The sequence below is a fragment of the Pinus tabuliformis genome, chromosome 7 (genome assembly GCF_031772625.1).
Source record: "Pinus tabuliformis cultivar Carrire ecotype Pingquan chromosome 7, CPIR1, whole genome shotgun sequence".
Taxonomy (NCBI): Eukaryota; Viridiplantae; Streptophyta; class Pinopsida; order Pinales; family Pinaceae; genus Pinus; species Pinus tabuliformis.
The window spans coordinates 1,307,909,879-1,307,934,590 of record NC_142293.1 but is presented as its reverse complement, the minus strand read 5'-3'; positions in this window follow the sequence as shown (position 1 = coordinate 1,307,934,590).

Below are 24,712 nucleotides of genomic sequence, written 5' to 3'. Positions count from 1 at the left end.
GTGCAAAAGAAAATGGTCTTAACAAAGAATAATGCAAAATTATCAATATTGCATTAATTTAATCTTATGAGTACCTATAATTTATCCTCCTCATTCGCATTTTAAGCCTTTGCAAATTAATGAAATATTTACATTCACAAGTTATTATTTATTATTCCCAATTTACTTTACCCTTTTTTCCTCAAAACCAAGATTTATGTTAAATTATATATATATATATATATATATATATATATATATATATATATATATATATAAACCATCCAAATTTCATTGAAGTCGTCGTCTAGTTATCAAGAATCACATGCTAATTACGTGCCAAGGAGAGGCATTCCCAAGTGAAAGAAAGGATCAAGTTATATGAAAATTTTAACAGTGAATGAAGGCTGCCAATTTTCCAGGTGCCATTGAATAAAATCAATGGTGGCGGACTCATTGCAGCCCTCCCCCCACCCTTACTTTTCGAGCATTAACGGAAGGTGGGGGTCCACAATTTTTGGTCTGCATTTGATCCGAACTTAAACAAGAACGAAAAAAATTACAGAGATAACCATAAACATAGAGATGCAGCGGAAATAATACTTAATTTCATTAATGAAAAAATACTGAAATATGCTTACAAACATAAATGGAAATAAACCAGCTAGGGCGATGGTAGCTTATCTCTGAGAAGAGATGTGGTGGCTACATGCCTCTGAACGGTGTTACAATGAGGCTTCAAGGCCTATTTATTATTGAGAAACAATGGAAAACCATAAACATCCAAAAACCTAACCCTAGAAGATGAAATTCCAAACTGTTGGCCCCTTTTGGGTAAATTGGTACATCAACTTCCCAGGGTCGTAACTTTGGCATACGATCTCCATTTGACACGCATAATATCTCGTTAGAAAGATCTATACAAGAAATACAACTTTGGGAAGAGAAACAACAATCCATGGACCCATGTTGCTCCTAGTTTTACCAAAAAATGTCGTTTAGGGCCTCAAAACGGCTCCTGAAGTTCAAGACCCGAAAAACTGCTAAAAATAGTAAATTGTGCTAGAATTAAGGAAACTGAAAAGTTGAAAGAAACAATGGTGGTGGTCCAAGTGGACTTGGTGGGTGGCCACCAATATCCACCTGGATCATTCCTTCCCCCTTAGGAAGCAATGGTCCCCATTGCATTGAGTTCCTCCATGAGATGAGGAAACTTCCGCTGAACTTGGTCCCTGGTGAGCCACTTGCCCTGGTGAAGGAGTTGGCTTGCTTTGACAACTCGATACAGTTGGATATTCTGCCGGCGAGTGTGCTTGATTAGTGTGTCCATGATCCGATCAGTTGCAACTTGTTCCATGCAATCTTGGTTTAACTCTGTGGGTGTGAGCTGTTCTGCAATGTCGGATGTGTCTAGTAATGGTGGAAAGTATGGCCGAAGGTGGTCCACATTGAACACTAGGTGCAGGCCAAGGAATGGAGGAATGTTGAGGTCAAATGCATTGTCTCCCATAGCCTTGGTAATGGTGTAAGGCCCATATTTGAGTGGCCTGAGTTTCTAATAGGCTCTAGTAAGGTGTTCATTTTGCAAATTCAACCAGACCTTATCACCCACCTGAAACTTGTGTGGCACCCGATGTCGATCATGTCGCTGCTTGTACTTGGCATTTGATTTCTCCAGAATGTCATGGACCTGTTGGTGAATATGTTGGATGTGCTTAATGAAGTTGTTTGCCTTATCCATTTCGGACTGGACATGAGCTGACTCTGCGTGAGTAGCTTCAAATGGCATGGCCATATTAATGGGACATAGTGGCTAGAATCCCAAGCCCACCTGAAAAGGGCCTGTGGCTAGTCGAGCTATGGAGAGCCCGATTGTAGTTGTATTGAACATAGGGGAGGCTCTCGTCCCATGTGCGTGTATACTTTGAGTTGTACATGCGTAGAATGTGTATGATCATCCTGTTGACAACCTCTGTCTAGCCATCAGTTTGAGGATGGAAGGCTGTGGACTTAGTAAGTTTGGTGTCTAGCATAGACCAGAGACTCGGCCAAAATGTACTGAGGAACCTACTGTCCCAATCTGAGATGATAGACTGTGGGATCACAAATTGTACCCACACTCGTTCAAAGAAGAGTTTAGTAGTGGCTTCTGCTGTGATATTCTTCTTGCAGGCCACCATAATGGCCATCTTCGAGAACTTGTCAACGACCACAAAAACACAGTTGTTTCCATGCTTAGTGGAAGGAAGGCTTGACATGTAATCCATGGAGATGGATTCCCAAGGTCGACTAGGGGTAGGTAGCGGGGTATAGAGGCCTTGCTTCCTGATGGTCGGTTTGGCAATGGCGCACGCAATGCATGATCTGATGTACTTCCCAACATCCTGTCAAAGATTTGGCCAATAGAAATACTTCTGTAGTACTACCACCATTTTCTCGACCCCGAAATGCCCAGTAGCCTGAATGTAGTGTGCTTCCCAAATCATCTTGGCCCGCTCGGTTAAAGGAAAACAAAGGTGACCCAGGTGGCATAATAGGGCATCGTGGAGGTGAAAATCTAGAACATGTTGACCCTCCAAGAGTGTCTCATATGTGTGGCCGAATTCTGGGTTGCTTTTGTAAAGAAGTGGCCAATCAGAAGTCTTGTGTCCACAAGAGTTGAGCATGGTGGTTAACGCCATGATCGGTGGTCAACTGAGGCAATCTGAAAAATTATTGGTGCTGCCCTTCTTATACTTGATATTCAAATGGAACTGTTGCAGGTATGTGGACCACTTCTGATGGCGATCATTCTACAATTTCCCTTGGGTCTGTATGAACTACAGGGGTCGGTGGTCTATGTGGATGATCGTTTCCTTCCCCAAAATGTAATGCTTCCATTGTTGGCAGGCCTACACAATTGAATACATCTCTTTGTCATAAGTGGGATACTTCTGGACTGTGTCTAAAAGTGTCTCAAAATGATATGCCACTGGATTCCCATGTTGAGTAAGGACTGCCCTAATAGCATAGTCAGAGGCATTTGTCTCGACCTCAAATGGTTGTTGCATGTCTGGTAATGCAAGCACTGGTGCCAAGCAGAGACGATCTTTCAACTCTGTGAATCTTTTTGTTGAGATTCAGACCAAAAGAATTATGCTTTCACTCCTCCCTTGGTGACTTGACTCAAGGGCCAAGTGATATGAGAAAATCCCAACACGAACCTGCTGTAGAAGTTGGCAAGACCTAGAAAGTTGCGGAGCTCTGTCAAAGTTGTTGGAGATGGCCAATCCCGAATGACTTGGATCTTGGTTGGATCCACATGCACCCCCTATTCATCAATAATGTATCCCAGATACTGAACCCTGGTCATGCCAAAAGTGCATTTCCCCAAATTGGCACATAACTTTTGTTGCTGCAGTGTTTGGAGAACCTATCAGATGTGGTGGAGGTGCTCTTCCCAACTCTAGATAAAGATCAGGATGTCATCCAAGTATACCACTACAAATGAGTTGGTGAATGGCCACAAGATGTCATCCATTATCCTCATGAAGGTTGCAGGAGCATTTGTTAACCCGAAAGGCATAACCAACCATTCGAAAAGGCCCTCCTTGGCTTTGAAGGCAGTCTTCCACACATCGAAGTGTTCAATTGGTACCTAGTGATATCATGTCTTCAAATCAATCTTGCTGAAATATTTTCCCCCCTTCAGTTGGTCTAGAATGGTCATCAATTCATGGGATCGGGTACCTATTACGGATAGTGATCTTGTTCAGTGCCCAATAATCAATATAGAGTCTCCAAGTCCCATCCTTCTTCTGTACCAACACGATTGGGCTCCCACAGAGTGATGAACTCGGATGGATGTGACCTTTATGTAGAAATTCCTGAATCTGCCTCTTGATTTCATCGTTCTCCAGAACGAAGTGCCGATAGATTGATCCATTGGGCAGTGACGCACCTGGGGTCAGATCGATGGAGTGCTTGACCTGACAATGTATAGGAACCCCTACAGGGGAGGTGAACATGTCCTCATACTCCTCCACGACCTTTTCCACCTGTAGTTGTTGTGCAGAGGGGCCCTTTCTGGAGGTCGTGGCAATCGTCTTCTTCTTTCCTTGAAGGCATATCATCAGGAAAACAAATTTCCCGGTTTTGGAAATGATCTTACTGCATTTTTTTGTAGTAACCAAAGATATGGCGGCAGGCGGTGCTACCTCTGGTATCCTGTACAACTTATTTCCCAAAGTAACAATAATAGCACGGGGCCTTGATTCATACACAACATGTTGCTTCCACAAGTATGGTTGTCCTAATGATATATCACAAACTTCAAGGGGAGAAATGTCACACAATACCTCATCTGTGAAGGGCTTGATGTTGTATAGAAGGTGACACTATTGGCTCACGCGAAGATCTCATCCTTGGTGAAGCCACCTAATGGTGTACAGTTGTGGATGTGTTGTGGTTGGTAAGCCTAGCCATTTCATGACCTCTTCCGAAATGAGGATCCTTTGGCTCCCGCTGTTGACAATGAACTATAGCGGGAAGCCCTTTACCCACATTTGGGAGTGGAAGAGATGCTCCTCCTGCCCTGGATCTTCGGGTTGCTCCTTCTGGATCTTCATGGTGGAAACAGTGTCATTGGGCTCCGCATCGATAATCTGCTTCCCTTTGTCATTCCCCTTGTTGGGTTCTGACTCAGAGTCAGAACATGCATCTAATTCTGAAACCTTTAGCTCAGCCACCAGTGACTACTTGGCCTGACACTCACTTGTGTTGTGAGTGGAGCTCTTATGGAACTCACACCACTTTCCCGTGTCCTTTTTCAGCTTCGTGGCGCTGTTCTTTGCTTGCAGCTTTGGCGGGTTGTCTTGGGCCACCCCACCTTGGCTTTGTACTTTTTTCTATGGTTTGGGGGCACCTTTCCCTTGCTTCAGATTTACAGATCCAAAGTCTCGCTTCTTTTGTTTAAACTTTTGCTCGACCTTGACGGCATATTGGTATGTCATGCCGAGCGAGGAGATGTTCATGAATTCTATTTCTTCCTGGATGTACTTGTGTAGGAAGCCGTGGTATTTGAGTACCAAATGCTGCTCTAAATCCTTGATACCCAACTTTGTGTGAAGGGTATGGAAAATATTGGTAAACTCTGGCATGTCTTGGTCCCTTCCCTGCCGTAGCGTGGTCCACTTTATGTATTGATCCTCATATCTTCCGACAGGGTAGTACTGCTCCTTGATGGCATCTCGGAATGAATTCCAATTGGGTGCGGCTGAAAATAGTGAGCCTGTACTTTCATCCTTCTGCTCGCAGTAGGTTTCCCACCAGTCCTTGACATGGGGGGCTTCTTTGAGAAGAGCGAAAATGATCTTTTCCCAACTAGAAGAATCATGAACAGAAAAATAACCCTCTAGAAGATTTAACCATTTATCAATAGCATCTGCGTCTATCTAACCCTCGAATATGGGGATTTCAAAATTAACTTGTACCTTAAACGGTGTGGCGTTTCCAGAGTAGTTGTTGGAAGCCGATGCGTCACCCATGGGTAGCCACTCAAGGATCTGGGCAAAGCTGTCCATCATCGTGTTCCTTTGTCGCTCAAGGGCTTCTTCGAGCAAGATATTGATAGGATCTCCTACCCCCTCGTCTTTCTTTCCATCCGCCATGGGAGCCTGTCGGGATTTGTGAGGTTGGTCTTGCAAAAGTTCGACCAGTTCAAGCTATAAGTCCTTATATCTCAACCTCATTGGGGACATGCAAAGAAAAACAAAGAAAAAAGAAAACCGCTCTAATACCAATGATTCGGATTTAAACAGGAATGCAAAAAATTACAGAGATAACCATAAGCACAGAGATGCAGCGGAAATAATACTTAATTTCATTAATGAAAAAATACTAAAATATGCTTACAAACAGAAATGGAAATAAACCAGCTAGGGATATGTTGCTCCCAGTTTTCCCAAACAATGTCGTTTAGGGCCTCAAAATGACTCCGGAAGTTCAAGTCCCGAAAAACTGCTAAAAATAGTAAACTATGCTACAATTAAGGAAGCTGAAAAGTTGAAAGAAACAATGGTGGGGTTCCAAGTGGACTTGGTGGGTGGCCACCAATATCCACCTGGATCAGCATTTATGCTATTTCAGCTCGTACTGTAGCAAAATATCTTCTTAATGCAGAAAGGATCTGTGGGGGTGTTGCCACAATGCCACAAAACTATATTTGAAGATCACTAAGATGGAAATTATCGTGAGAGATGCAATTTTTTTCCATTGTTTCTATAATGGACTCTGTTCTTGTGTTGATTATGGTAACACTATTGAAATAACATCTCATCCAAAACTACATGACTGCAAGCATAAGCAATTACTTGTCTTTTGTGACACACGTTTTTGACAAAAACAAAATGGACAAAGGAAAAAACAGAGATAATTAGTAAAGACTTAATGTGGATCACTTTTTGTTCGTTGTATCCAAGGTGTATAGATAACAAAAAGCAGACATGGATAGTTAGTAATGTCGAAAATGATTTACATAGATTATATTATTAACAACAGTTAGCATATTGCAATGTTGTTGTGTGGTGAGAAAAAGTTGATGAGGATATTTATATGAGAAGGAATTGATTCCAGAATTCTTAACTACAGGGATGGTTAACATCTAGAAAATTTTTGCAGCAATGTATAGATAGGGAATTTCAAGTGCATATTCCTGGCAACTGAAGGTGAATATCGAAAACCTGAAACATGGGTTTTTTGCAAGATGTCCCCAATTGGCTGACACGTGGGATTGTTCTGCAAAATTGTGAACAATTTGAGATATTTCATTGTTCTTCTAAAGGGTATGTGTTTAGATTTCATGAATGACTAGACTATAAAAATATCCAACAAATGCAACAACCAGGATCAATTCCCATGTTGGAGTTGTAAATATTCCTCAAAGACCATCGTCAAATGATTTCAATACTCTTCTCAACATTATTTCTAACAACATATATGAAGAAAATATATATGACTTTATGTAGTTTATTGTTGCCTTAGGCTTGGCCTTGCTCTTTCTACTATTAATATTTCAACTGGAGATGTTGTTGTGACAGTTGTTCCAAATATTTCAGCAAGTAATTAAAGATTGGGAAGTCTCGTACTAATATGTTAGGATTAAATTTATCTGGAAAAGGATTAAGTTATTGGTTACCATTATTGTCCAAGAACAAACTTCACATAGCTTGGGGTTTTATTTTGCTTTAAAAAAATCCAATCATTTGGCTTTCAATTCTATCAACACCTCACAAATTTACAAGGGATTGGCCTTCTTTAGGACTTTTACTCCTGACTACTTTGAAAATGGTCTGTGGGATAATGGAAGCATTTGAGAAAGAACAATTTCATTAAAGAAAAATGAGATTAGATATCAGTTTTTGGGTTTCAATTGCGCTAAGTAAGTCATTCATCTATGATCATTTCCATGAGAGGTAGTCGTAACTGACTAATTTCTCATGATTTTTTAATAGTCCACTTAACACTCATTGCATCGGGTGATTCTCACAGGGTTGAAGAAGTGGGATTGAAACTAGTTAAATGAATCACATAGTGTCAATCATCATTTTTGGGCCATACACCTGGTAACCAGGACTTCCCTGGAGGTCACCCATCCCAAATCGCTTCTGGCTCAAGCACACTCAACTATGTAGTTTTCCCTTCAATACTTAAATACAAAAGAGTGAAGGGAACTCTACTTGAATTGTTCATGAGGCACAATACTTGCTAAGGTTTTGCAAATGGGGTAGCAAGCTAAGTGGGCTTGATTGTGGGGAGAACTACACAGTTAAGCATGCTTGAGCCAGAGGCGATCTGGGATGGGTGACCTCCCTGGAAGTCCTGGTTAACAGGTGCAAGCCCCGAAAGTGATGATTCACACTATGTGATTCATTTCACTAGTTTCAATCCCACCTCTTCACCCTTGTGAGTATCACCCGATTGAATGAGTGCTAAGTGGACTATTCAAAAATCATGAGAAATTAGTTAGTTATGACTACCTCTCATGGAAATGGTCATAGATGAATGACTTAACACAGTTTAATCCAAAAAATGATATCTAATATAATGCACTGTGAAAACCCCTCAATACATAAATATAAAAGATTGAAGGGAACTCTACTTGAATGGTTCATGAGACACAATACTTGCTAAGGTTTTGAAAATGGGGTAACAAGGTAAATGGACTTGATTGTGGGGAAAACTACATAGTTAAGTGCGCTTGAGCCAGAGGCGTTCTGGGATGGGTGACCTCCTCGAAAGTCCTGGTTATTGGGTGCAAGCCCTGGAAGTGATCATTGATGTTATGTGATTCATTTCACTAGTTTCAATCCCTCTTCTTCACCCGTGTGAGCATCACCCAATGCAATGGGTGCTAAGTGGACTATTCAAAAATCATGAGAAATTAGTTAGTTACGACTACCTTTCATGGAAATGGTCATAGATGAATGAATTACTTAACGCAATTGAATCTGAAAAAATTATATCTAATATAATGCACTAAGAAAGCCCCTCAATACAAAAAAATGAGATTTCTATGGAAGGTATGAATGCATAAATGTACAAGTTTCAGTTGGAAGAGTTTGAGAAAGTTGCAAAATAGGGTGCTACTAGAGGTATAAAATAAAATTATTGATATTCCCTAGGATTCATTATTGAGACTTGATGGGAATCCAAGACCTTATCAATATTCTTACTCAATTGCAAAGGACAATAAAATATACAACATAAACAAAGAGATCCATCACCTCTTTGAATTTGTTGTTAACAATTTCAATTTATACACTAATGTTTTCCTCTTAGACATAAAAGGATTTCCATGTCGTTGTTTGTTCATGGAATTAGATAAGAACTTGGGCTGAGATGATGACGACAAGATGGATGAGTGTTGGGTCATAATTTATGAAACTTTATTTTAGAGGTATTTTGTAGAGCTTGCATAAAGGATCATGAAAATTACACATACCTTTGCACAATTCTTTAAGAATCTCAACATTATCTTCTTCCTATAAAGTTAGCAAACATAGTAATTCTATCATCAAATGAGAGATGATGATAGCATTATGTTAAAAGCAATAGAGTTTATATTTCCCATCATAGAATTGCTTAGTATCCAAGCTAGAATTCAACCCAATGTTTGTGCATATTAGTATTCAACCATGAGCTTGACTAATTTTGATTGGCATAGTTTCAAATTGAGGTCATAGTGATAAAAAGAAATGGTTAATCAAAATATTATCTAGCACATAAATTAGTATGAATTCTCAAGAGAATAAGAAAATTTCAAACAACTGGAAGATTTTCCCTTGTTAATTATACAACTACAATATTCCAAAAATTCAAGTTCATATCTTCAGCAAGATTTGAGTATTCAAGGATACATGTGGACAAAATTTCCTTTTTTAAAGGGCATATGATAGATTTCTCAGAACATATTTAACAACTTCAGTTTTAAATAGCAGAGGATTAGCATCCGTGGAACATATTCAAATTTCTAGGCAGCACTCGGGCATCTAAATCAATAGTCAAAGTCATAGGTGGTAGTAGATAGTAAGTCAAAGAATTAATTTCCATATTTGATGGCATATTATTTTCTATCCTTTCCATATTACTTGAAACAAATTGGATATTATTTATATTTAGTGCATTGTTAATGTTTTTATTCCTGAAATCTTATAATAGCTTCAAGATTGTAATTCTCTATATATGCTTTCATTTTGATTGTAAAAGGGTTGGCTTTTGAGGAACCCATACACTTGTTTTTCTATAATAGCATGATATTTTCATAGTTTTAGTTAAAGGATTTTGGCTTCAACTAATAACATAATTGTGTGTCATGTGAGTGCTTCTTGTGTTACATAGTATTTTCATCATATAATTTACAACTGTGTCAATTATTGGGAAGGGTTAGGTTGCGATTTAGCCTCCCTGATATCCCTAGAAAGGTTATTTTTAATTATAGGAAGATTAAGGAAACAAATTGTTAACTTTTATCTCCTCTACATCTCTAGATTATTGTTATTGCACAATTACAATTTATATTTTGTCAAGTTGTCAAAGGATCTTCACATGATTTGTAATCTTATTAGCTAACATAATTATTCATTTTGAGTATGACTATGGGTTGATATCTTCCTTTAGTCTTCTATCAATTTTTTTCAAGTTATTGTATTTTATTATGGTTGGATGTAATCCCTTTGATTATATCTTTGTAGGTGGGGTTTTATTTGTTAAGTATGGATTTATGACTCATTAGCAACCACCCATCCAAAAACCATTAAATCTAGCCATTATGCTTCATAGGTTTTTGTTCACTAATAGTGAACAACAAAAAGCATCGTAAATTGAGGGATCCCCCTCTAGTTTAAGGATCTGCTTGGATCTAAAGCAGGTTCACTTGGTTTCTTGGTACAATTTCCAGCCAATAAAATTCCTTCAAGAGATTGATACAACACGTCCCTTCATGGTTGGGTCAAATTATTTTCCTAAGCCGACTTAGTGCCCCAAAAATAAAAATAATTTTTTTAAATTTTTACAATTATATTAGGCTAACTTAGGAGACCTCTTGGCATGTGGGAATACCTCCTAATGCAACATAAAAAAATCAACACTCCCTCTTGGCGATGGAGGTATTCTTCTTGGCTACAACAAATTTACCTTTAGTTGAAATTTCTCCTTTATAAGAAAATTTCATGAGCTTGCCATGTTGATGCATGTATATAGATAAATCCATCCTAAAGTGGGCAATGTAACTACTCACATGCACACCTATAGTTCACTCCATATTGGAGTAAGGGAATGTGAGTATCCATTATATTTTAACTTTGGCTAAAGTCTGTTATGGCTCCTTATGTAAATGTATCAATATCATATGGTCAAAGTCCTTTATTACCCATCCAAGTTCTTCCGACTTCTCAAGAGAGAATCAACCCTTCGAGCATTCACCCTTGGCCAACTGGCCTAGCCAAATTCCTTTATGGTTTCTTAGGTGAATTACATCTATCTCCTCTAGTCAAGGTCCTTTATGACCCAACCAAGTCATTTTGGCCTCTCAGGAGAAGATGTGCCTAATCTTGTAATTTGCCCTAGGCCATTCACTTCTAGTCAATGTCCTTTATGACCTAGCCAAGTCATTCTGGCCTATGAGGTGAATGTATCTATCTCCCTTGGTCAATGTCCTTTATGACCTAGTAAAACTCCTGTATGGCTTTAGTAGATGGTCTTCCCTAATCCTACAAATATATCAACCCTCCCTCTCAATGAGGGAGACATTCTATGTCATGCCAAGCTTGTCTCTAAAGTATACAAACTTTACTCTAGACAAAAGCTTAGTAAGAATGTATGCATTTTTCTCATCTGTGGATATGTATTTGAGCTCCATTTATCCTTTCTACACCATGCCTCAAATGAAGTGACCTAATTAAAGAGTCTTGCAAGAAGCTTCTAAATTCATACTGCTTCACAACTTTCGACACAAGTTGTGATATACTCTGCCTCTATTATATTGAGTGTGACAGAAGTCTTCTTCCTACTAAACTAGGATATCATAACTTATCCCAAGCTCAAGAAACACCATGATGTGCTCTTTTTTCCTTTGCACTCTAGGCCTAATACGAATTTGTATATCCTTGCAAGTTTTATTCACCACCTAATACATATCTCAAACCATATGCAACTGTACCAGGTAGGTATCTCAACACATGCATCACTACAACCTAATCTACATGCCTTTGCTAAACCATAAAGAGGATCAGGGTGCTCCCTGCAAAGAAAATATTTAGTTTGGTGTTAACCAGGTACATCAAGTATCTAATCAACTTTTTCTACATCATGGGATCCACCAAATCTAAATTTGAAGCAGAACCACTGAGCTTCTTCAGATTGGTCACCATAAGTGTAACCATGGAATTGTAGTCCATCATATTGAATCTCCTAAAAAATATAAACAATGAAATTCCCTTGGTTGAGGAAGATCTTATTAGGTCTCTGCCACACCTCTAATCCAAATAAATAATGTATTTAGCCAAGACACTTTATTTCAAACTCTAAGTTCAAATCCCTATGATATTGAAGAAGGTATTCTTGTGTTAGTCTTGGTTTATCCCTCTATCACATAAGAAAAATCCTCCTGCCATTGTTGCTCAGTTTGTCGAATAAGAAGGTCCTTCAGTTATTACTTCTCCCACTGTCACATAAGCAAGTCCTTTTGCTATCTGATATGGTCTACTCAAAGAAATTCATACTACTCCTAAAAACCTTATGTCTCTGAGAATCTTGACAATCTCAACCTATGACATCCTCTAGGAAAGTTGTTCCTTCCACTCTGCCTAATGATATGCTTCCCTGAAACTGGAAGCTCTTCCTGTCATCTAACATGATCTTGGATGTCTATAAAATTTCTCCAACTTAAACAACAATCATTCTTTCTAATTCTTTGCTCAAGCCCTTAGGTGATACAAGAACCTATCCATCAGAGACTAGAGAAAACATATCCTTGTACTCCACTCCCTCTTACTAGGAGAATCCTCTTTCCAAAAAAATTTCTTTGTTCTTCCTGATGCTTCCAATTGCTGCAAGAATCATTGCTTTAACATCCTTCACGATGTACTTGCATGTTAAAGATTGAAAAATGTGGAGTGAAGTGCCCTTATCAATATTCTCAAATAGCTAAATAGATTACATTGGAGACAACAATAATTAGTAATTGAACTGGAACTCAATTGAATTGGACTAAACTCAAATTGAATATGACACATGGATTGACAATTATGACAACCACCAGAAAGGAACTGGTGGTTGGAATTAGTTTCTCCAATACTCCCCCTTAATTACAACCACAAAAATTTAAATTAAGATGCCTGCTAGTCTAAGTCTTAGCTAGGCTTACAATTTAACATCAGTTGGATTTCCTTTTCTTTTTATTTCCTTCCAAATTATGTATTCTTTGAATTGCTTCAACTTTGTCTTTTCATTGTAGGCTTCAAAGTTCAATTTCTTTACTTTTTGGTGCAACTCTTCCATTGTTCTAGGATGTCCATGCACATCATGGTTAACTCGCTTGGAAGTATTTGTAAGGCATTTTTTTCAAAGATTGTTTATTTATTCAACATCTTTGTTTTTACCAACAACAAAAAATGCATGACTCTTATCAAAGCACCAATATGTGATTCAAAGGTTTTTTATTTAAAAGAAATTTTTCATAAGTAAACATGTTGCTTTATTAAAAAAATTATTTACTCAAAAAAATAAAAGGGTGTAAGGGGAAGTATTCAATTTGAAGGTGAAAGTGGATCTATAGCAACAAATATAAAACAATATGAATAATTTTGTGAATCCTACTTGAAATTGGATGATAATGATGATGGTGTTTAGGAACAAGTTGAATCAAAATTTGCAGAAGTAGCAAAGAAAGAGCACACATATGCTCATGAATCCCATTGTGCACAACCACTAGTGGATGGAAATTTAGTTAATCCAACAACAGAGCTTACTGATGACTGTGAAGATGCCATTGGAGTAGTTATTGCTATGGTGAATCCAACAAATAAATAGCTTTGATGAAGAAAAATTAGCCAAATATGAGTGGTTTCACATGATGCAACAATAAAATATCATATATATGATGTTATTTGGTGAGAGAAGAAGCAGACAAACAACCTCTTTGCAACAACAGAGGTTAATAAAGAAGTGGAAGCAATAGAAATAAAGAAGGAAGCGCAAGATGAATGTTCAAGAAAATAATTACCACCACCTGGTCTTGTATGCTAGGTGCCATAACATTCAATCCAAGTGTCATTGTCAGTTTGAATTTAGTTTTATTCAGTTGAGTTATAGTTGAGTTCCAATTCAGTTATTAATTACTGCTCGTATCCTATGTAATCCTATTTAATAGTTAATGAGTAATGTGACGATTGATTTTTCTTCATTTGATAATTTCGAGTTGATTCTTGTCTCTATCTTTCACTTCTGCAATATTTAACACTACAAACCTCATTCAAGAGGCCATGGAAGAAATAGTTGTAAGCAAGAAAAAAATAAAAATAAAAGAGGTTGACCAAGGAATAAAAATAATAAAAATTAAGGGAGAAAAAAATATTAATTTCTTATATTTTTATTAAGAAAGAAATTGTTAAGGGTTGAAGGGAATTTTCAACTCCCTCTTGATCGTTGCCTCCATGAATAAATTAATGAAGTCTATCAGCAATATCATAGGGCTTGGATTCCTTTGTATTCTTCTAAGGTGGATACTCATCCTCGTCCCCAACATTGGTTTCTGATGCGTGCTACTTTCTTTTACTTTTTCTTGCATGAACTATAAGGATTGGGATTTATTCATCTTGTTGATTTATCAAGTTGTATCTAGCATTCCAAGTCTTGCTTTGGGGTTTCACACCACAAACCCAGGAATTTCAACAAGCATAAAGACTCCAAGATGAATGTATTAATAAAGACCCCTCATATCATTCTCTCAACTAACATTAATATTCTAAGTGCTTATTTATCTTTAAGCATGTCAATATTACCCTTATCCAATGATATCCTACTTTCATTGCTTGGTTTTAAAATTTTTGAGTTCATATCTGTAGAAAGGGATACACTAGCTATCAAAAGACTTAATGGTTTAAGAACATTCCAATTAAGGCCATTTTGAGCAAGAACTGTTTCCATGTCCTCCTTATCTGTTGTCAGATTCCTTGCCCTATTTTTCAAATCTTGTCCATCATATAAACCTTTCTCTAGCCCTTTATCTGCCCACTTACCATCCAACGAACCTACTCTTCTAGGTCTGGCATACCTCAACTAGTTTTTCTAAGAATCTTTCATCCTCAGTTGTCCTACTAAAAGAATTTACTCAAACTTTCTTCTCTCATTTCCCTCTGTTGTAGGTTTCAGCCTACCTTTTTGCCATATTTCAACCCAGAACTAGGGATAGGACCTGTCCTCCACACCTTTAGTCACTCTTTTCCTTAGTTAACATGCCACTTCAAGGATTTTTTAGGCCCTTGACCTTACTCTTATCCCTTCATTCAACACTTAACAACTTTGGCCTGCCTAAGGTCCTAACTATCTAGCTTATGTTCTAGCACCTAGGGTTGAGACAACCTTCTAAATATTTGCGCCTAGCCCTAGACTGGTTGCAACCCTTACCACGAGACTGTTAGGTCCCTATAATACTAGTGTAACCCCTTATTGTTATTAGTACAACCCCCTTATTATATTGTTGTGCCCATGTAGTCACCATATTGTTATTATTGTGCCCCATAGAAGCCCACTATTGTTATTATTGTGCCCTTATATTATTATTGTTATGTCGGCTTTGATTATATTACGACCCCTTAGACTCCTATATATAGAAAGGAGGTCTTGTCATTTGTATCATCGAAGAATTGTTCGTTTTTGTAATGTAAAGGAGGTTGCCTCCTCGAAGAGGCTTATTTCTAAGGCGTTGATCTATCTTTTCTATCTTTTTGTGAGCTAGTTTCATAACATTTGGTATCAGAGCTTTGGATTCTAGGGTTTCGCTGCTCCAAAAAGGTCATTGTGGAAGTTTCACTATAACCTTTTTTCTGGTGATGTTTCAGAAGCTAAGAAAAAAACCCATTTGAGAGGAAATCTCAGTGAACCTCGGGTCCAAATTTTAGATATTTTTTTGCTATATTTTCGGCGATATGATCTAAGGGATTTAGGATTTTTGCAAACTCCAAACTTCATCTAAAACAGGTCATCGTGGAAGTTTCACAATAACTTGTTCGCTACGAAGTTTCAGAAGCTAAAACAAAAATACCATTTGAGAAGAAAGCGGTTTGAACCTCGGGTCCGAAATTCAGATCTTGTCTTGCTATATTTTAGAATATATGATCTGAGGAAGTTAGGGTTTTTGGAGACTCCCGAGTTACATCTTAAACAAGTGACCTTGGGAAAATCGTCATAACTTTCTCTCTGAGCATCAGATTAAAATTTCATAAGAAGTTACAGAAAGAGGACGGATTGTAGTTTTTGATTATATTTTTCAGATCCGAAGGTCAAAATAGTGACACGTGACACTTCATAAGATTTCGCTCTTCTAAAAAGGTATATAATCAGGTCATCTTGGGAGATTATGCATAACTCTTTCTTGCAAAATCCAATTTTGATCAGACTGGTGGCATTGGAAAGAGAACGTAGAGTGCTATTGCAGATTGTGATTTCAGAAATGGAAAATCTGAAATTACAGAGTTACATTCGTTTCAAGATCGAGCTCCTAAAATCAAGAAAAGGCAATATGAGGAAGTTTGATGGCAAGGATCCGGTAAATTGGATACTACAGATGGAGTAATATTTTGATCTACATGAGGTGCAACTATTACAAAAGGTACGTATTACATCTTCATATTTAGAACCTGATCAATTTTTATGGTATAAAAGGTTGTGTTCTCGTAAATCACTTGCCACTTGGTCAATTTTCACAGAAGAATTGATAGCACATTCTGAGGATACGAAGAGTAACACTTTCTTTAGCCAATTGATAAATCTCAAACAAAATGGTTCAATTACATAGCACATTGAGGATTTCAAAAAATTGAATATAAGGGTAAATGATATTCCATAGAGTAAAAGGATTGATGTCTTCATAGGGACTTTAAAGGATAACATTCAAGATGAGGTTCGTCTTTGGGAACCTGATTCATTGGAGAAGGCATTGAGGTTGGCAAGAAAAATTGAAAGCGGAATTATGGAAACAAGGAATCCTACCACTCACAACTATAAATATGGAAGTTTTTTTTCTTCTAGCCTTCCACAACCCACAAGCTTTACACAACACCAATTGGAATAAAAAAGAGAAAAATGACTTTGTTATATTTGTGATAGCAAACACACTAAAGGTCATAAGTGTGCTGAGAAGAAATTATTTTACATAGATAGCGAAGAGGAGGAATAATTGGATCAAGAAACATCAAAAGAAGAAATGAATCCGAACATATCTTGTAAAGCATTGGAAAGAATTACCAATCCTCAAACTCTCAAGATAGAAGGACATATCAAGAAGAAAAAGTTTCAAGAAGTGAAATATCACATCAAGAAAGAAGAAATGAATCCGACCATATGTTGTAATGCATTGGCCAGAATTACCACTCAAACTATCAAGATAGAAGGACATATCAAGAAGAAAAAGGTAATAGTGTTGATTGATTCGGGCAGTACACATAATTTTATTCATTGTAAGATAGCCAGGGAATTGAATTGCTTTATCCAACACCAGAGTGTCAAGTGATGGTTGGAAGTGGAGGAACCATAAATTGCTCTGGAAAGTGCCATAATATCAAGTTATCCATGGGAGAATATGTATTGAATAGCCCAATGCTTTCCGTTCCAATGGGTGGTGTTGATGTTGTACTAGGAGTCCAATGACTACAATCCCTGGGTACAATAGCTTTTAATTTTCAAGAAATTTCATGAAATTTTCTTCGTAAGGAAAGGAAGTTGAATTAAGGGGTATCACAGGGAAACCAGGAAAGATAATCAGCTCTAACAAACTGACAAAGCTTCCAAAGAAATAAAAACAAGGCGTAATTGAACAATTATGTTTGCTAGAGGTTCCCACATCGAAATCTTCTATTTCTCCAGATCTCCAAAAAGACTTGGACAATCATTCCAAGGTATTGGAGACTCCCAAAGGCCTCCCACCTATTCATGATCATGGTCATTCTATTCATTTCATTCCAGGAAGTGTTCCTCCAAACATCAAGCCTTACAGATATCCCTATGCCCAAAAGAGTGAAATTGAACGTATGGTTGTAGAAATGCTATAGGCTAGTATAATTCAACCTAATCAAAGTTCTTTCTCTACTCCAGTAGTATTGATGCACAAGAAGGATGGGTCATGGCACATGTGTTTGGATTATAGGGAGCTCAACAAGCTCACTATTAAAGATAAATTTCCCATTCCTATCATTGATGAATTATTGGATGAATTGCATGGATCAATTTACTTCACCAAGTTGGATCTTCATTCATGATATCATCAAATCATATTGAAGACTGAAGACATTCTGAAAACAACATTTATAACTCATGAGGGTCATTATGAATTTTTGGTCATGCCTTTTGGCATTACAAATGCACCTTCTACATTTCAAGGTTTGATGAATTCCCTTTTCAAACCCTTCCTCAGAAAATTTGTGCTAGTATTTTTTGATGATATACTAATCTACAACAAGTCTTGGAAGGATCATGTTCAACATGTTGATAGGGTGCTCAAACTATAGGAGGAGAAACAATTATATGAAAAAAGCTCCAAATGTTTCTTTGGAGTACAAGAGGTGGAATATTTGGGTCATATTGTATCTCATGAAGGTGTTAAGGTAGACCCTAGCAAAATTAAAGCCATTAGGGAATGGAAAATCCCCACATCCATAAAACATCTGCGAGGATTTCTCGGGTTGACAAGGTATTATCGCAAGTTTGTTAAGAATTATGGGGGAATAACAGCACCTCTAACAATATTATTGAATAAAGATGCATTTTCATGGACTCCAGAAGCAACAAACGGCTTCAAACATCTTAAAGAGGCAATGTGCCAAGAACCGGAAAGAACCGGTCTTAGCTATGTTAGAGTTCACAAAAACCTTTATTGTGGAATGTGATGCTTCAAGAAATGGAATTGATGTTGTTTTAATGCAAGGTGAAAGACCCATTACTTTCGAAATTCATCCAATCAAAGGAAAGTATTTACACAAAGCTATTTATGAGAAGGGAATGTTGGCAATACTACATGCACTTAAGAAATGGTGACCCTACCTAATGGGAAGAAACTTCAAAGTAAAAATGGATCATGATAGTCTTAAATACTTTTTAGAAAAAATATTATCCTTTGAAGAGCAACAAAAATGGGTCACGAAGATGTTGGGTTATGACTTTGAAATCATCTACAAAAAAGGGAAGCAAAATTTTGTGGCAAATGCACTCTCAAGAAAGGATGAGAATGTGGAAGCATTGTTTTGTGCTATTTATATTATCCAACCAGATTGGATAAATGAAGCAAGGGATGAATCAAAGAAGGACAAAGAAGTGAGACCACTTATTCAAAAGTTGCAGAAGATCCCAGTTCAAACAATATTTCCAGAACTTGACAAGGAAGGAAAAATCATATTGGAGCCTGGAGCAGTCACGAAAACAAGAACTCGATAGCTACAAAATCGATCAATTTCAGAGTATCTCATCAAGAGGAAGAACTTACCCGCTGAAGATTCCACATGGGAGGACAAGAATTTTATACAGAAGCATCAAGAACTACTCAAGCGTTCAGGACAAAAATTTTTGAAGGAGAGGGGCATGTTAGGTCCCTATACTACTAGTGTAACCCCTTATTATTATTAGTACAACCCCCTTATTATATTGTTGTGCCCATGTAGTCCCCGTATTATTATTATTGTGCCCCATAGAAGCCCACTATTGTTATTATTGTGCCCTTATATTATTATTTTTATGTCGGCTTTGATTATATTATGACCCCTTAGACTCCTATAAATAGAAAGGAGGTCTTGTCATTTGTATCATCGAAGATTGTTCATTTGTGTAAGTAAAGGAGGTTGCCCCCTCGAAGAGGCTTATTTCTAAGGCATTGATCTATCTTTTCTATCTTTTTGTGAGCTGGTTTCATAACATGGACCTTCCTTGACATGCAGTTAACCTTCTCCACCTCAATGTCCCCTATTTCTCTTGACTAGACCTTCTCATAAATTGACATCACTAAAATAGATCTCGTGCACATAATTCATATTCTGCCTTCTCTAGATAGCTAACTCAACCTCTTAGAACTAGAAAGAAACTTTCTCATCCTCCTTCTTTATATTGTCTTTAATGGAATATTTTTAACAAGCTCTGTTACAATGTTGAGTTTTTTATATGATGCATACTAGAAACCAATCTCTTGATCTAATAATTACTACCTAATAAACTTCAAACTAATTATCTTTTACCACTGATATCATTGAGCAATCATACATAGAATATTTCAACAATAAATGCAACATAAATAGTAAATATCATACAAAGCCAAACATGCACAATAGAGATAATAATTTTACCTTGGGAAACCTAAACTTGGGAGAAAACCCAACAATTTTCTTCTAGGAGAAATTATTCTTCAATAAGGTTTACAATTCCAAATTGTCTAGAAATAAGTTCCAAAATCAAAGTCCAAATATTAGTTAAACCTAGTCAAATTCATACTAATCAACCCTAGTCAATTCTGTCAGAAATTAGGTTACGCATCCTGCGAGCTTCTAACTCAGACTTATTCATGCTCAACTCCTTGCTTCCCTCTTTGAAATGAAAAAATAGTCCTACTTGCTCTTCATTCATCTATCCAAGAGGAGTTAGAAAAAGTAAGAAATAACTTACTTGCTTTGAGAAGATTCTTCAGCGAAAATCACATAGAGATATTTTTGTCTACGCGTTTCGAACCAACCAGTGTGGTTCATCGTCAGGACAAGTTGAATGAGCAGATCTTGCTATGCATATTAAATAGATAGGGCAGAATATCCAAAGACCAAATTTCTAGACCAAGTAATGGTTAAAATGACAACAGCTAGATTTGACTGGGAAACGGCTAGATTGACTATGATGAAGGGTATAAACTTTATTTATTTAAATCAGTTATTTCGGTTATCAATTTTTCTTATTAAAATAAATGGACTATTTTATAATTATAACTAAATATTATAATAAGTAATTTCTAAAATAAAATAATTTCTAATTGTTAGATATCAAAGTTATTATATATTAAAAATAGAGTGTTCTATAAATAGTTAATTATATTTTAAATCAAATATAAGTTAATTATATTTCAAATAAAATATAAGTTAAAGGGATATATATTAATAAATATATATTAATTTAAATTACATAAATAAATAAATTAATTTAAAATGTTAGACATCCAAGATATTATGTAAATATTAGTTAGTTATACAAGCTAAAAATAGAGTAATCTAAAAATAGTTAACTATATTTGAAATTATAAGTTAAAGGGACATATTTTTTATTTATTTATTTATTTTTATTTTTTAATAAAATAGTTTCATATTCATAGTCAAAGAGTTCTCCGATATATAAATATTAGCGAATTCAAGTGTTAGATATATATATATATATATATATATATATATATATATATATATATATATATATATATATATATATATATATATATATATATATATTATATTAAGGGTAAAAAATAGTATATTAGTTTTAAATTAATTAATTAAAATAAATAAATAAATTTAAATTGAATAGTCAAAGAGTTTAAATATATAAATATTAGAGAATACAGGTATTAAAAAAAAAAAAACTTGCTTGGTGTAAAATGAGATGTCACATCATCAGTATATAATAGTAAATGGGGAAAATCCCCCAAGGGATGCATCCCTTCATGGTTGGGATGAATTGTCTTCTTGAGTTGACTTAAAGCCCCCAAAATAAAAACTTTAATTTTAACTTTTAAAATTCTCCTAGCCTGACTTAGGAGACCTCTTGGCATGAGAGAATATGTAACACCCCTATGTTTCACTTTTTTAGACATGACTATTTTTATACTTTTAATTTACTGTCGGAATTAATTGCTATGGAAGTTGGGGTGGAAAGTATATGACAATGTAATTATTTTTCACTTTATCAAATCAATAAACAAGTTGTTTGGAAATATTTAGAAAAGAGCACTTGAGTATTAGAGACTTCTTGACAATTTATAAAAAGTTCCTAGTGGTTAAAGTCCACATGGTAGACCTTCCAAAAAAGTATCCTAAAAATATCGAGGAGAAAGTTGTTAAAAAAGATATTAATATAATGGGAGAGAGATTATTTTAATCAATTAGCTGGAGAGAAATGATAATATTGGGTGAAAAGAAAAATAAAGCACAGTGAGAGAGAAAGACATGTTTTATAAAAAAAGAAAAGAAATTTTTATCTTAAATTAAAATAAAAGGCCTAGGCAACTAAGGGTTTCAGACCCTTAAAGTAAGATGCTGCTAAGGAAAAATATGTCGGGAACAATGTATAAGAAAAATGACATAGGAACCCAAGAGGGTCGTTGATTCATGAAGGCAAGAAGGTTTGGGCTTGGGGGAAACTATTGGAGACAGTTCATGGTTGGGTGGAATGCACTCTGTTCCTGAATATTCTCCAAGAATCTAATTACCATTAGACGTATTTTTGTTTATATTTTATGAATTGATGTTGGAATAGTTAAGGTCATTATAGTGATAATGCATAATGAATGTAGAATTCAGATAATCAGCTGTATATGTTACCAGTTTTCATGCATAGATTAATTATTTTATAAGTAATGAATTCGTTGAGATATGTGATCATGGTGATTCTTATAATCAGAATCTCATAATAGTAAATGTTTGTTGGAAATGAGTAGATAAATTTGGAGGAAAAGAGTTAATTGTATATGAAATAAGGTATGCATACATAGATAAGATAATTATCAAAGAAACAGTTTATGATTAGACCTATGATATTATATTTTGAATTAAGGTCTAGATTCAAGAATGGGATAAATTGTACATGAATAGTTAAAATATATACTAGATAAATTTGATCTAGTGGGTATCTCTGAACTATGTATGGGTATAAAAATTAAATGAATTTTGTTATAAGTATTATTCAATAGAAATTCCAGAATATAAGTATATGATATATCATATAATTGGTTATATTATATAGTTGTTGAATTATGACAAAGAATTTAAATACATATGTATCAAAGGATTTGTCTTTTCTAATATATCAATGGGATTTATGTCTAATGAGATGAAACTCAGTAAGTGAGATAGGATCCTTTGGTTATATTCATGTACTCTTACACGAGTACATGTATGATGGAAATATATTGTAGATAAAAAGAATAAAACTAATTCATCTAAACCTATACTAGATTGTTTCAAATCATACATAATCCTATTGAAAAACTATGAAAATATGTTATGCAAAATGAAATTTAATTACTTCTTTGGGTAAGGAAACATGGAATATCTAATGTATTCTGTTATGAAACCAACTCACAAAAATATAGAAAAGACAGTTGAAAACCTTAGAAATAAGCCTCTTTGAGGGGGCAACCTCCTTTACATTACACAAATGAACAATTCTTAGATGATACAAATGACAAGACCTCCTTTTTATATATAGGAGTCTAAGGGGTCATAATATAATTAGAGTCGACCTAACAATAATAATGTAAGGGCATAATAATAACAATAGTGGGCTTCTATGAGGCACAATAATAACAATATGGGGACTATATGGGCACAACAATATAATAAGGGGGGTTGTACTAATAACAATAAGGGGTTACACTAGTAGTATAGGGACCTAACATGCCCCTCTCCTTCAAAAAGTGTTGTCCTCAATGCTTGAGTAGTTCTTGATGCTTCTATATAAAATTCTTATCCTCCCATGTGGAATCTTTAGCGGGTAAGTTCTTCCACCTGATGAGATACTCTGAAATTAATCGATTTCGTAGCTATTGGGTTATTGTTTCTGTGACTGCTCCACGTTCCAATATGATTTTTCTTTCCTCTTCAAGTTCTGGCAATATTATTTGAATTGGGATATTCTGAAACTTTTGAATGAGTGGCCACACTTCTTTGTCCTTCTTCCATTCATCCCTTGCTTCGTTTATCCAATCTAGTTGGATACTAGAAATAGCACAAAACAATGCTTCCACATACTCATCCTTTCTTGAGATTTCATCTACAACAACATTTTTCTTCCCTTTTCTGTAGATGATGTCAAAGTCATAACCCAACATATTTGTGATCCATTTTTTCTATTCTTCTAAAGATAATGTTTGTTCTAAAAAGTATTTAAGACTATCATGATCCATTTTTACCTTGAAGTGTCTTCCCATTGGGTAAGGTCACCATTTCTTAAGTGCATGTAGTATTGCCAACATTTCCTTCTCATAAATAGCTTTCTTGAGATGTAGTCGTAAAAATACCCAATCACCTACATAAAAAATTCTTTCACTGCGATTTTGATCTGCATGTTGTTTCATTCGATTGTACACCAAAGTGGCGTTATCCTTTAAAAGTTGGAGAACTTGTTGTTGATGCTCGATGTGATCTTTCACTGCTTGAATCTTTTTCTTCTTGATATGTCCTTCTATCTTGAGAGTTTGAGGAGTGGTAATTTCTTCCAATGCATTACAAGATATGGTCGTATTCATTTCTTGATGCTCGATGTGATATTTCTCTTCTTGAACATTTTTCTTCTTGATATGTCCTATTTTGATAGTTTGAGGAGTGGTAATTCCGGCCATTGCATTACAAGATATGGTCAGATTCATTTCTTCTTTCTTGATGTGGTCTTTCACTTCTTGAACTTTTTTCTTCTTGATATGTCCTTCTATCTTAAGAGTTTGAGGAGTAGTAACTATTTCCAATGCTTTACAAGATGTGGTCGGATTCATTTCTTCTTTCTCCGGGGTTGGTTCCTGGTGTATATACTCTTCTTTTGATGTTTCTTGATCCTTTTTTTCCTCCTCTCCATAGTCAATGTAAAATAATTTCTTCTCAACACACTTATGACCTTTAATGTATTTTTTTATCACAATTGTAACAAAGCCCTTTTTCTTTTTTTTCTTCCAATTGTTGTGGTGTAACCCTTGTAGGTTGGGGAAGGCTAGGAGAAACAACACTTCCATCTTTATAGTTGTGAGGGGTAGACT